We start from the raw sequence: 12,865 nt of genomic DNA, 5'->3' as shown, positions 1-12,865 counted from the left end.
CTCGATGAACCAATGGCATGACTCAGTATGTTGTATTCTATGAGAAAACAATATGGCAGCCACTGTTGGCCCATTTCCAAGGAGCTAAGACCAGCCAAGCTACTACTTGAAGTGGGGGCAAAGCTTTTACTAGAAAGCCCTCTGCCACCTCATATTGGCAGGTCATAACAATGTAGAAATACATTAAAAGCAGTTTGAAACAAATTATAGTCAGATTTGTTGGTCTGAAATAGAGATGCAAAGCCCCCCCCCCAAAAAAGAAATGGAAAAATGGGGGTGTGTGTGGAAAATGGGGGCATGTTTCCCTGTTTTGCTAGCATTTTGCCAGGCCTTTACATCTCTAGTCCTTCTAAATCTATCTCGGTATCTATTTTAATATCTCTATCTCAAGTGACAAAGAATGAACGGTCCCATGAAAGTGGTGGTTTTAGTGGAGCTATTTGGCATAGATTTAGTTCTGCGCAGCTTTTCTAGTGCTTCAGTTTCTGAAGGGCAGCTATGCTTCAGCAGAAAACAGTCCTATAACATATTAGTGGCTAATACACTTAACTGTGGCATTTATGGGGCCGAACTCTTCAACTGGCTGTGTTCCTATATGTCAGGACTTGTTGCCAGCCCTGCTTAGCTGCACCTGTGTTGGAATCAAATCTGATCCAACAAAGCTGGAGCAGCTGCACTCTGCCTGGATTCCAAGCAAGGTTTGGATTAGCCCTATGGAGAGAAACAGTAGCTGATGCTGCCAATGGATTGAGTTTGGGTTTTGTACAGTGTTCCAGTCTATAACCTTTGGACTGATTCTCTGGATTTGGCCCTTGCTAGCTTCATTTGAGTTAGAGGCATTCAAGTGGTTTGAATTCTTGGATCTGAACTTTAGTCTGGGCCATGTGGGTTGTATGGGGACTTGATCCACATAAAGTGCGTTAGCTTTATGCGGGAAAGGGCGTATGGTAAGGAAAAGGTAAATAACTTGTATCCATATTACAAAGAACAGCAAAACACATATTCTTGACTCCTTATCAGCTTTTTCTTCTCTTTGTAAAAAGATGCTATTAAAAAACTGCTTTTGATGAACCACTTTGAGAGGTGTGGTTTTTAAACAATTAAGTGGTATATAAATTTTATGAAATAAATAACAGTGGGAACTATTTTACACTAAGCAACATTGCATACTTTCATTTCATTTCATTTACTTCATAATTTATATACTGCTTAACACCATAGTTTGTGAGTGGTGTATAATAAGGTTGCAAAACAAGTGTGAAAGATAAAATCAGTGAAAATTAACCATAACATTAGCTTACTCAAAATCTGGTGTGAACTGGAAGGGAGTTCCACAAAGCTGGAAGGCACGAAGGTCCAGAATGCTGATGAATGTGAGCCATGGAGCACCATTCACAGGGACTCCCTCAAGGACCTCAGTGGTCAGACATGGATATAAGGCACAAGGTGTTCCTTAAGGTACACTGACTGCCAGTTGTTAAGAGCCTTGTAAATTAATACAATAACCATGCACATGGCCTGGTAGCATTTGGGTAGCTAATGCAAGGTTTTAAGAACCAGGGTTATGTGCTATTGGTTGCTTATCTTCACCACCAGTCTAGCTACAGCATTTTGACCCAGCAGGTACCTCTGAACCAGGCCCAACAGTAGCCCCACATAAAGTGCATTGTAAGAACTGATTCTTACCAGTTCATGAATCCCGTAGTTAGTGTACCTGTAGCAGCAGGCAAAAGGCAGTCCTAGCCACTGAGGCTACCTGAACCTCCAGCAGCGAAGATGGACCCATGAACACCCCAAACCTGGCCTAATGCTCAGAAAGGGCTGAACTAATTTGCGGGAGTGTGGGGGAGGGGGCGACACACAGCAGAACAGAAAACTATTTTAATTTTACATTTACAGATAAGGCTGGATGCATGTTTAAAGAAGCTTGGTAAAGGAGGATCCATTGCATCAAATTTTTGCATCATTGCAATGATGCCATCAGACCTGTATTCATACTGAGCTCCTCCTATACTGGTGCTATTTGTTTGGAAGAGTGTCTCTAAATCACATCGACTATACAGTAATTGCTGTTTACATGGTTGCAGCAGGGTGCTTTGAGCTGCTGGGCTCATGCAGATTACAATGGCCAGGTCTGCCATTTCCCTGTGCAGGTGTTGGTTTACACAAACCATGCGTTTGGCAGGTCTGCATCATGTCAAGGTACATGCATGGGGAATGATCATCAAATACTATTGTTTTGAGGCTGGGAGTTAGAAAGAAATTCTTAATAGGGCAGATGGACTGCTGGTCTAGCACATTCTTCGATAAATAAACTATGGCTGGTATGTTGCCATGGGAACTAATTGCTACATCATTTTTGGGGGATGACCAGGAAATAGTTGAGAGACTCTTCTGAAAGACAAGAGCCATTCTGGAATTGGGGCAGGCATACTTCCCCCCTCCCAGCTAGGATGCCCTTTTCTCAGCTGGTACTGAAATTTAATTCAAACTTTTGTATGCATTCAACTTAATTGAAAATGAAACAGATGAGGAAGAACTATAAGTTGTGACAGTAATGGCTTCAAATTATTTTGCTGTTAGAATGCATAGGCACTTCCCAACTTTTAAAAATACACTAGACTCCTAATGTTTCCATTTTGCAAACTATAACATTTTCCAAGTAATCAATTTGCAAGTTTTAAATGAGCTTAAATACATCTGTACCTACATTTTTGTACGTTGAACGCCACTGCAAAGTGGCTGTGTTGCTGAGAATGATGAAAATAAAACGTGTTTTTTTGTTTTTTTTAAAAAAGAAGATGTGGCAGATTTCCATTTCAGTGTCAGATCTGCAGTCTGAGTGGGTGGAATGTACTTCCCTCAGCTACAGAACTTATGTGAGGAAAAATCTTCCAAGCATAAATGGAATATCTGCCAGACTTCCAACAGCAACAACAACAACAGAGGTGTGATGCCAGAGATCGAGAGGTTGCGTTAGTTAGAAGGCTGCTGCTCCTGGTACAGGAATAGCTAGGAGCTGCTAGGATGGGGAAGCATTGTTGAGCAGTTGTAGCAGCCACAATGAATCAGGAGTGCTTGCGAGCACTTAAGCACACCGGCCCTGAGAGATCTGCATTGGCTCCCAGTACGTTTCAGTACGTTTCCTAGCACAATTCAAAGTGTTGGTGCTGACCTTTAAAGCCCTAAACAGCCTCAGTCCTGTATACCTGAAGGAGCATCTCCACCCCCATTGTTCAGCCCAGACACTGAGATCCAGCACTGAGGGCCTTCTGGCGGTTCCCTCATTGCGAGAAGTGAGGCTACAGGGAACCAGACAGAGGGCCTTCTCGGTAGTGGCGCCCGCCCTGTGGAACCACCCTCCCTTCAGATGTGAAGGAAATAAGCAGCTACCTTCTCTTTAAAATACATCTGAAGACAGCCCTGTTTAGGGAAGTTTTTAATATTTAATGCTGTATTGTTTTTAACATTTGATTAGAAGCCGCCTAGAGTGGCTGGGGAAACTCAGCCAGATGGGCGGGGTATAAATAATAAATTTATTATTATTATTATTATTATTATTATTATTATTATTAGGAACTGATGGGGGGTACTCTGGGCCCCTACAAGTGTGTAAGACCCCTTCCTCCTTGCCACTTGCATGCTCACTACTATATGAGAGGTGAGAGGTCAGCCTGAGAGATGCATCCCTCATGGAAAACCTTCCAGGGGGAGCATCTGCAACCACTATTCATCAGCATAGAATAATAGAGTTGGAATAGATCTTGGAGGTCCTCCCCTCCAAGCCCCTGCTCAATGCAGGACCTGCAACACAGGGTGAAACTAATGTGGTGTGATACAGCTCTAAATGTACAGTGCCTTGGAGAAGGTGGTAGTGTGTTTTGGGGCTGGGTGGTTGCTGGAGAAGGAATACTGTTGGGTGGCAAGTCAACCCCTTTCTAGACCCATTGGTTTGCTCACAGACCTTTGTGACTTTCCCCAGTTTGGGGTGGGGTGGGTGGGGAATCACAAAAGCCCCAAGCCAATCTGAGGAGGATTTGCTCCTTGAGATCCAACGTCTCCTTTGCAATGCAAAATGTTCTTTCCAGAGCGATGGTTTCTTTCTTTCTTTCTTGGCTGTACAAAGCCTTGCACCATGGTGGCTATCTCTGCTGGGAGCCCAAAACATTTAAATTGCCACCGCATGAGGAGGACACAGGAAGTGATTGGTTCTGCCAGTGAGCATTCCTCCAAGATTACATTGATTTGCCTCTTTATGTGGTGTCTGAAAAGGAAAGCGCTCAAGGAAATGCTGCAAAGCTTCTGTTTACGAAAACAAATCTTGTGACAGCTAAAAGCTTTGAAACAGTTTTAATTATCCGTTAGAGGGCAGAATGTATAATTAAATGGTAATAAGCATACAGATAGAAACATAGTGCCCAGTTTGAACAGATTCATATTCCTTCAACTGACCTTGAAAGGCAACAGAAGGCTCCTGGCATTGAAGTTTGTGTCCATAGGAAAACCCACTCTAATGTTTAATACAGTTGCCACAAATTTCAAATCAAGGCAGCATCTTTTGTAAGAAAAAAATAAAAAATATTTTAAAAATGGATGAACTGTCTGATCAGCGGGAAAATTAGCTGGTAGAATTGATTTTTCTTCTTCAGTACTCTCCCCCTTCCCTCTGGGTTTCCTGTATTATTAGCACTTTACAAATAAGACAGATAATTTGCGTGATTTGAAAACCACTGAGAAGAATGAGATTCTTTTCTCTAGCTTTACGTGTTTTTTGTTTTTTTTAATATACTTGCATCAGCTTAGCCTGTTTGGTGAATATAAAAAGCTTTCAGTTATGCTTTATTCACATCTTCATTATAAATTCTAAATGGATGCCCTTATGATCAAGGTACAAATACTGGGTCTTGGAGTGTGCTCATTTCTCAAATGCCTTTGTGATCTTGGATTAGATGCTCAAAACTGGATCGTCCAAAGAACAAACCAACCCTTAGTCCTTAATGAGCCCACCACCACCACTCACTCAATGTAGGAAAAAAAGCTAAAAGCCAATGTTTTAAGGCTGAGCCACATGTTAGAGATTTGCTATTTTGTGCTATACAACAGAGTGAAACCTCACCGTTTCATTGAGTACATGGAAACTGTTCTGGGGGTACTTGTTCTGGGGGTGCAATTAGTGCCAGCACCGTCCGTTAAGAGTTTGGGTGTAATCTTCGATACCTCCCTCTCTATGGAGGCGCAGATTACAGCTATAACAAAGGCGGCATTTTTTCATCTCCGCCAAGCTAAGCAGTTGGCCCCTTATCTCTCTCGCCCTGACCTAGCCACCGTGATCCATGCGACGGTCACCTCCAGACTGGATTATTGTAACTCGCTCTACGTGGGGCTGCCCTTGAGACTGACCCAGAAACTCCAGCGGGTGCAGAATGCCGCGGCGAGACTCCTTATGGGGTCTTCGCTGCGAGATCACATTCACCCAGTACTATACCAGCTGCACTGGCTCCCGGTGGAGTACAGGATCAGGTTTAAGGTGCTGGTTTTAACCTTTAAAGCCCTATACGGCCTAGGACTCTCGTACCTACGGGACCGCCTCTCCTGGTATGCCCCACAGAGAAACCTACGGTCTGCAAATAATAACATCCTCAAGGTCCCAGGCCTCAGAGAGGTTAGGCTGGCCTCAACTAGAGCCAGGGCCTTCTCGGCTGCGGCTCCAATCTGGTGGAACGCTCTGTCACAAGAGACTAGGGCCCTGCGGGACCTGACATCTTTCCGCAGGGCCTGCAAGACAGAGTTGTTCCACCAGGCCTTTGGTCAGGGCGCAGCCTGACTCCCTCCTCTGGCAACCTGCACAGAATATTGCTTAATCGGTTGCCACTAATTTGATTTTAATTTTTATAATGAATATTTTGAATGTATGATTATTTGATTATTTGATTATTGTTAGCCGCCCTGAGCCCGGCTTCGGCTGGGGAGGGCGGGATATAAATAAAATTTATTATTATTATTATTATTGTAACAACAACAATAGCAATATATGAAATGCATTAAGGGCAAGTGAATTCTTAGGTTGTGGGGGTAGGGCAGAAATTCAAATCTCACACTTTCTGAAACACTATGTGAACCTAAACACAGCTGTCCTTCAAAATTCACAGTTCTCTGAATTTTGCATTGCAGTTCTCCAGCCAGTAATGGGTACAAAAATGCAAATATGGGGGGGGGGGAGTGTGCATACAAATGCAGTATATCACTGAAAGTAGCATGCAAAATATAGGGGAAATTGCAAAAATATTGAGAAGGCAAAATTGCAAAGAAAAATGTGTTTAATTGGAGAAATTGGTACTGAGATTCTGATAAATTTTCATGAGATTTAGTGGGAGACTTTCAGGTGCATACCAAAAATTTGCATTTAATTTTGCAGTTTGAAATGGATTTAAAGCACTCTCTCACCCCAGCACAATAAATCCACCAGTGTTTTGCTGTTAGGAAAGTGATAGGTAAATTCATTGAAAAGTGTGAAATAAATGAACGATTATTGGGAAGGCATATCAGCACCAGGCAATCAATTCAGGATGGATGTTCATTGCCATATAACCTCCCAGCAAACAAGCAAATCAGGATGAATGCTCAATAAAGAGGCTGCCTGGAGGAGTGTATTTCTCTTCCTTGTCTCTTAATCAGCTAATCAGGGATGGAAACAGTTTAATTCAGTCAAGGATGGTCTTCCTAAATGAAGATGTAACATTTAATAGGGTTCAATAGGTTCAAATAAACATTTAACTGCATTTTTAAGCAAGATGGATTACATGGATGATAGAGGAACTGAAAAATTCAATTGACTTCTATTTAGTTATATATGTTTGGTTCTTAATAAAATATCTTTCACAACCAAGGCTACTGCTCCTAATGATATAGAAGCAGGTTTAGTTGTGGGCAGGGCTCAGCAGGACTGTGTCCTGGAGTGTGCTTAGGATCAGGCATTTATTTTATTTAGTAAAATCCAAACACCACTTGATAGCGGGGGGGGGGGGGAGAGAACACCCCAGAGCAGTTTACAAAAAGGCATAAATTGAGGCCATGGTACATGGGGAAATGGTTAATGCCACACATACCCCATGCCATTGCCCTGATACAAATGCAGCCCCTGGCTGGCTTTGTCAAGAAAAAATGTATTTAACATACAACCACACACCTACAGTATTACACTGACTTTACCTGCAAGAAAAAGTCACGTTCAGTGGGGATTCGTGAAAATGGGGTCTCCATCTTGTGAGAGCAGAAGCACTTTTCACTATGGCAAAGCAACCACTGGCTAAAGCCCACAGGGTATCTTTTCCTTCTAAAAGCCTTGCGGTACCACACATCCAGAATTGTGGAACAAAGCTTCCAGATCAGACAGCATGGCTTAAAAGAAGAAGAAAAAACCATTGTTTAGAAACTAATTACTCTGCTAACCAATGCAACTCCATTTAGACTAATAAAGAATAATTTACTTTGCACCTAATATCCCCCCTGGTATCAATGAGTCATTCAATGACATTACCAGAAAATTGTGAATTAGCTATCATGTCTAGTTCTGATATGGTGCCAGTCACAGAATCCTCAGGAGACAAACTGGACACTCTACTGGCCGAACACCTTGAGGAGCAGGCAGGATTTCTGAATCCAATGTTGAAGATCTCCTTGAGGGGCCCTCTGCGTTGATACCCAAGGAAGAACCTCTGGAAATGTCAGAGGAGTAGGTGGAGCTCACCAGACCTTGACCTCAAAAGCACCAGAAGCTTCTGGTCAAGGCCAAAGAGGGATGGCACATTACATTACATCCGTGCCAGGAAAAACATTTGTTTTCTCCCAGACCTTAGGCAAATTAAACAATCTATGGCCTAATAAACTGAATGGGGGGGGGGTATCATTTTTGTTTATTGTTATGGTATGTATTTTTGTTACTGTGGTATGCATTTTTGTGTTTTTATATTTTAAACTGCCCTGTGATCTTAAATAAATTAACAAGGGCCCAGAGTAAGGTGTCTACTCATGAGCAAGCAATCCGTGATACTCTTTCATTGCCAGCAGCTGGCAATTACAATAGAAAATCCCTATCTATTTAGAAATTAGATTTTATGAGGCAGCTTTTGTACCAGTACAAATGAGCTTTGTTGTAGGTTTGCTGATATGCAATTGTAGATGAACAAGAAAAATTAGAAATAAATGTTGGGTTTCATCCACAATGCCTAGTCATGCCTGCAGTGAACACTAGGTAAGGTTTTCAGTCTAATGCATAAAATAGTGAAGACAATAAACATTAAATGTTAATATTAATGGTAATGGAAGTCATCGTTACATTAAAAGATTGCAGACTTGCTTCTAACACACAGTTGCAGCAGTTTTTATGTCACTGCAATTCATCCCTTTAATATATAAAACTGTATTAAAGCTACCATTTAGTCAAGTGAAAAAAACAGCACAGTCTTCCAGGCTGCAACATGGTATCATATAGTGGCTTCTTAATTATAAGGAGGAAGTTAAAAATCTGCTGCCAGTCTATTCAGTCGAAGTGACAACTGTTTTGATTTGTGGAGGTTTAAGCAAATGCTTTTCAATTTATTCTAAAATGTAAACACCCTACAGAGTGCTTTATTTATTTTTGGTTTTTTACAAACATAGCAGAAAAGGGAATTTTTCTTCTTGATTACTGGCTGAAATCTGTTATCAGTATGAGAAATATAAAACACACTTCCCATGATAACATAATGCTACATGTACAGAGTAACCCTATGCAAGTCAACTCATATATAAGCTGCACTGACTTCACTGTACTGAGACTTACTCCTAGGTAACTGTGTACAGAACTGCAGGCAGAGATGGGCAAATCTATCATTTTCTCATTTTTTCCAGTCTTCACATTTTCACAGCACTGATTGATTTATTTTTTAAAGCCCCCATGAAAATTCATCAGCATTTTAATTTCCTCATAATTTTCCCAAGCTATTATGCCTGCCACAGACATTTTTACAAACCAATTTCTGATAACATAATGCATTTTTGACCATCATTTCCACTAATATGTGATTTTTTAATGCAGACCTTACCCTAGTATATTATTATTATTATTATTATTATTATTATTATTATTATTATTATTATTATTTACACAGTCCTTAGCTGAAGAACTGCAGAACAAAATTCAGCTGGTGTTAATTCCAAAGGATTTCTGTTCTTGCTTCAGAAAGTGTGGATTAAAGTAGGTTCGCCTTTAAATGCAAATTGAACAGAATTGAGGGCTGAGTGACAAGCAATCCTAGCGCCATGATATTTGCTGCTGGGAGACATCAGAAGACAGGCAAGGTGCCCGTCCGGCAGAGATCCCACTGTGCCCATGGAAAGTGTGGAAGGTAGAAGGCTACTCCTGACCATGTTCCAACCACAGGAACAATCACAAGCCTTCCAAAGGTGTCATCATAAGGGTAGAGGCAGACCCAGCTCTGGGTGCTCTGCATGTAAAATTGTGCCATTCCCAGAGGGAGGGGTAATGGGGGCTTGGACCGGAGCTGACTTAATGGTAAAGCGCAAATGCTGCTTGCCCTGGGCTGCTAAGGAACAGTGTGGTGGTAGATTTTCCAGGCCACTCTCCACTCCCACACTTGGGATGCCTCTGTAAATGCATTTTATTTGCGCTATATTGCTCTAGCCTTGCTGCAGAACTAAACAGCTTCAGTTCAACGAGTTTGACCTGCAAACAGCATGATGTGGAACTAGAGCTGGGTATTTTTTTAAAAAAAGAAAAGGTCCTTTCACTCCACTTTTTACCCTTTGGCCACTTTGCCTTCACTTAAAATCAAATTAAAGTAGATACGCAGTGCTTTCAGGCCACCCATGCTTTGCTGCCTTGTTGTGGTCTCCCTACAGTCAGACTATGTGTTTATTCTGTAGTGTCGTGTTTTAGAAGTAAAGTTGATTACCAGATGGATTTGGATATATTGCATGGACAAATGCTATTATAACATATATTTTAGCCACCACCCATGTTTCAACCAGTGCAGCCACTTGGTGAGCCACTACTGCAACTACTGCAATGCAATCCTTGTTTGGAAGTCCTCCCAAGCTCCATGGGATTTACTCCCATGTAAGTGTGCATATTAGGGATGCGGGTGGCGCTGTGGGTTAAACCACAGAGCCTAGGACTTGCCGATCAGAAGGTCGGCAGTTTGAATCCCCACGACGGGGTGAGCTCCCGTTGCTCAGTTCCTGCTCCTGCCAACCTAGCAGTTCAAAAGCATGTCAAAGTGCAAGTAGATAAATAGGTACCGCTCCGGTGGGAAGATAAACGGCATTTCCGTGCGCTGCTCTGGTTCGCCAGAAGCGGCTTAGTCATGCTGGCCACATGACCCGGAAGCTGTATGCCGGCTCCCTCGGCCAATGAAGCGAGATGAGTGCCGCAACCCCAGAGTCGGCCATGACTGGACCTAATGGTCAGGGGTCCCTTTACCTTTACCTTTACGTGTGCATATTGGGCTGCATCCTTGGAACCCTGTGTACAATGTGTGAATTGGTGCTTAACTCAGCTGGCCAACTCTGCAAGGCAGTGGTGCAAAGAAGTGGCATAAGAGGACCGAGGCCTCTTTCCTACTTTCACAGTGGTATCTCCAACTAGGCTGGCTGGTGAATTTTACCTAAACATCAGTGAATGGGACAGCATCCACCATCTGCTGCCTGAGGCAGCCACCTCTCTCTACCCAATGATAGGGCGATCCTGAGAGGCTCTTCATGTTGTTGCTGCTGTAATCAGATGTAACTGCAATGGACAGATTGTCAGGGTAAGTAGCAGGCCTTAATAATGGAGGGAATGAACAGAAGTAGAACTTCTCACTCGAGTCTCTAAAGGTCAATGTATTTTGAACCATATGCAGAGGCTTTTTAAAATACCTATCCAGCTTTTTAACTACAAATTGGTGCTGTTATCCACTTACTATCAGTCTGAGACCTCCTGTACTTTTATAAATATTGCTACAGAGTCATATCAAGCAGGGTTAATTAGTCAGGCTTTTTTTTACAGGACTACATGCACTTTCAGAGGTGTCAATGGAAGTCCGTTTTTTTGTTCATAAATATATTTATTAATTCCCATTAATAAATAAATTCAATTTTCATTTAACTGTCTGGCCTAAGCCAACTTTTTGAACTGCCCATTTGCAGTTATGGGATTTACAAGCCTCTTTAGTCCCAGGCCTTCCTAAACTCTAGGATTCTGTTCTGCCAAGCACATTTTTTGAGTGTAAGCAACATTTCAAAATCATTACTACTCTTCTTTTTTTGAACCTCCATTTCACAGTTTAATAACTTGTTTGGAGTGCAGAAAAGGCCTACAGCTATATTTATAACACTGCATTGCTGGTATATTTAATCAACAGCTATAGCAAATCGCATCCACCTAAAATGTTCTAATTTAACCTTGCCTCCCACATGATCTCTTACAAATGTGTCCCATTTCATTATATTCAAATAGGACAGGGAAGAAATCCTGCATGCCAGAAATCTTCCTAATAAGACAGTGATCATATTCCACTTCCTCTTGGCATCATATTCATGTAAGCAGGACCATGTTTACATCGACATATATGCCTTATATAAAACTTCATTGACACTATGGACCTTGCTTTCCTGCTGCTGATCTGCTAATAGAAATATGTAACTAGTCCCTAATATCTCTTTCTGTACCCGAGAACTGAAAAGTAGTCAATGTAACATCCATTTTTTAAAGAAAACTACAGGTAAGTTAGTGTCCTGAAACCACAGGTACATGGCAGCAAGTTTCCCTGCTGTACACAATCCCACAGCAGATGGTAGTACATAGTCCAGCAGGCAGGTAAGCCTACAGGTGCAAAGTCCAGTCAAACCAGGTTTCTGCCTCTGCAGCCCATCCCAGGATCAGGGCATATGGAGGTCAGTCCCAAAGAAGCAGAGTTCCCAAGAGCTCCCTGGAACATCCAAGCCATGCTCCAACCAATGTGGGAAGTTGACCAGACACAGCACCTCAGCTCGGCTTCCCTTATATACCTTGCATGCTGATTGCAGCATCTGGGCTTGATGAAGCATGTGGCCCTCACCTGTTCCAAGCCTACTCCGGGTGAGCCCCACCTGGCCAGCTAGGGAGGTGGGCAGTGGGCTCTTGCCTGCCATAGCCTCCTAGAGCGTGCCTCCCATTGCTTCTTATGCCTCAGAGCCCACTGTGTTTGGGAAAACAGGCCCCTCTGGCTCTGGTGATGGGCCCTGCTGCTCTGGTTCCTGTTCACTGACCCCCATCCCCTCTGTTGCCCCATGAGTACCTTCTACACCAACTTCTCCTTCTCCTTCTCCATCACCAGCTTGCCCAGGTGTGCCTGTCATGGCTACATCCCTTGCAGGGATCATCTTCCTCCTCCCCACTGTCCTGCCAGTTCATGACAGTTAGCTTAATGTCAGTTTGAGGAAAACTGGTGGAAAGTATTGTCAGAGACAGAATTATCAAGCAGATAGAAAAACCAAGTTTTGCTGAAGTAGAACAAGCATGGCTTCTGCAATAGTAAGACCTGTCTCATTAACCTTTTTAGAATTCTTTGAGAGTGTCAACACACATAAAGAAGTGATCCAGTAAAAAATGTCTACTTGGACAATCCAAAAACTTTCCACAAAGTACCTCACCAAAGACTCTTGGGTAGGATCAGCAGGCATGGGATGGGAATAAAGCTAGGAGTGGTCTTCTTGTGGAATAGTAACTGGTTAAGAAACAGGAAGGAGAGATTAGGAATAAATGGCCCCCATTTGGGGATTATAGCTCACTCGGGGAAGAGCAAATTCTTCCTGCCCCCCTTCCAAGACACCCATGAATCAGAAG

The 12,865-nt window shown here is 42.5% G+C and overlaps 1 protein-coding gene across 3 annotated transcripts in view; it reads right to left on the bottom strand.

Moving 5' to 3' along the window:
- Window positions 1-12,865, bottom strand: part of LOC309340386 (uncharacterized protein) — a 280,887-nt gene that overhangs the window by 124,138 nt on the left and 143,884 nt on the right. The window contains exon 4 of one of the 3 annotated variants that reach the window (XR_014155954.1): window positions 7,210-7,398. The exons of the other annotated variants lie outside the window; for them this stretch is intronic. The gene's annotated coding sequence lies outside the window, so the exon portion shown is untranslated. The remainder of the gene's footprint in view (window positions 1-7,209; window positions 7,399-12,865) is intronic. 3 annotated transcript variants of the gene reach the window in all.

The sequence above is a fragment of the Podarcis erhardii genome (assembly GCF_964252035.2).
Source record: "Podarcis erhardii genome assembly, chromosome: 4".
Classification (NCBI taxonomy): Eukaryota; Metazoa; Chordata; class Lepidosauria; order Squamata; family Lacertidae; genus Podarcis; species Podarcis erhardii.
The sequence above is the reverse complement of the archived record's forward strand: the minus strand, read 5'-3'. Positions and strand labels throughout refer to the sequence as shown.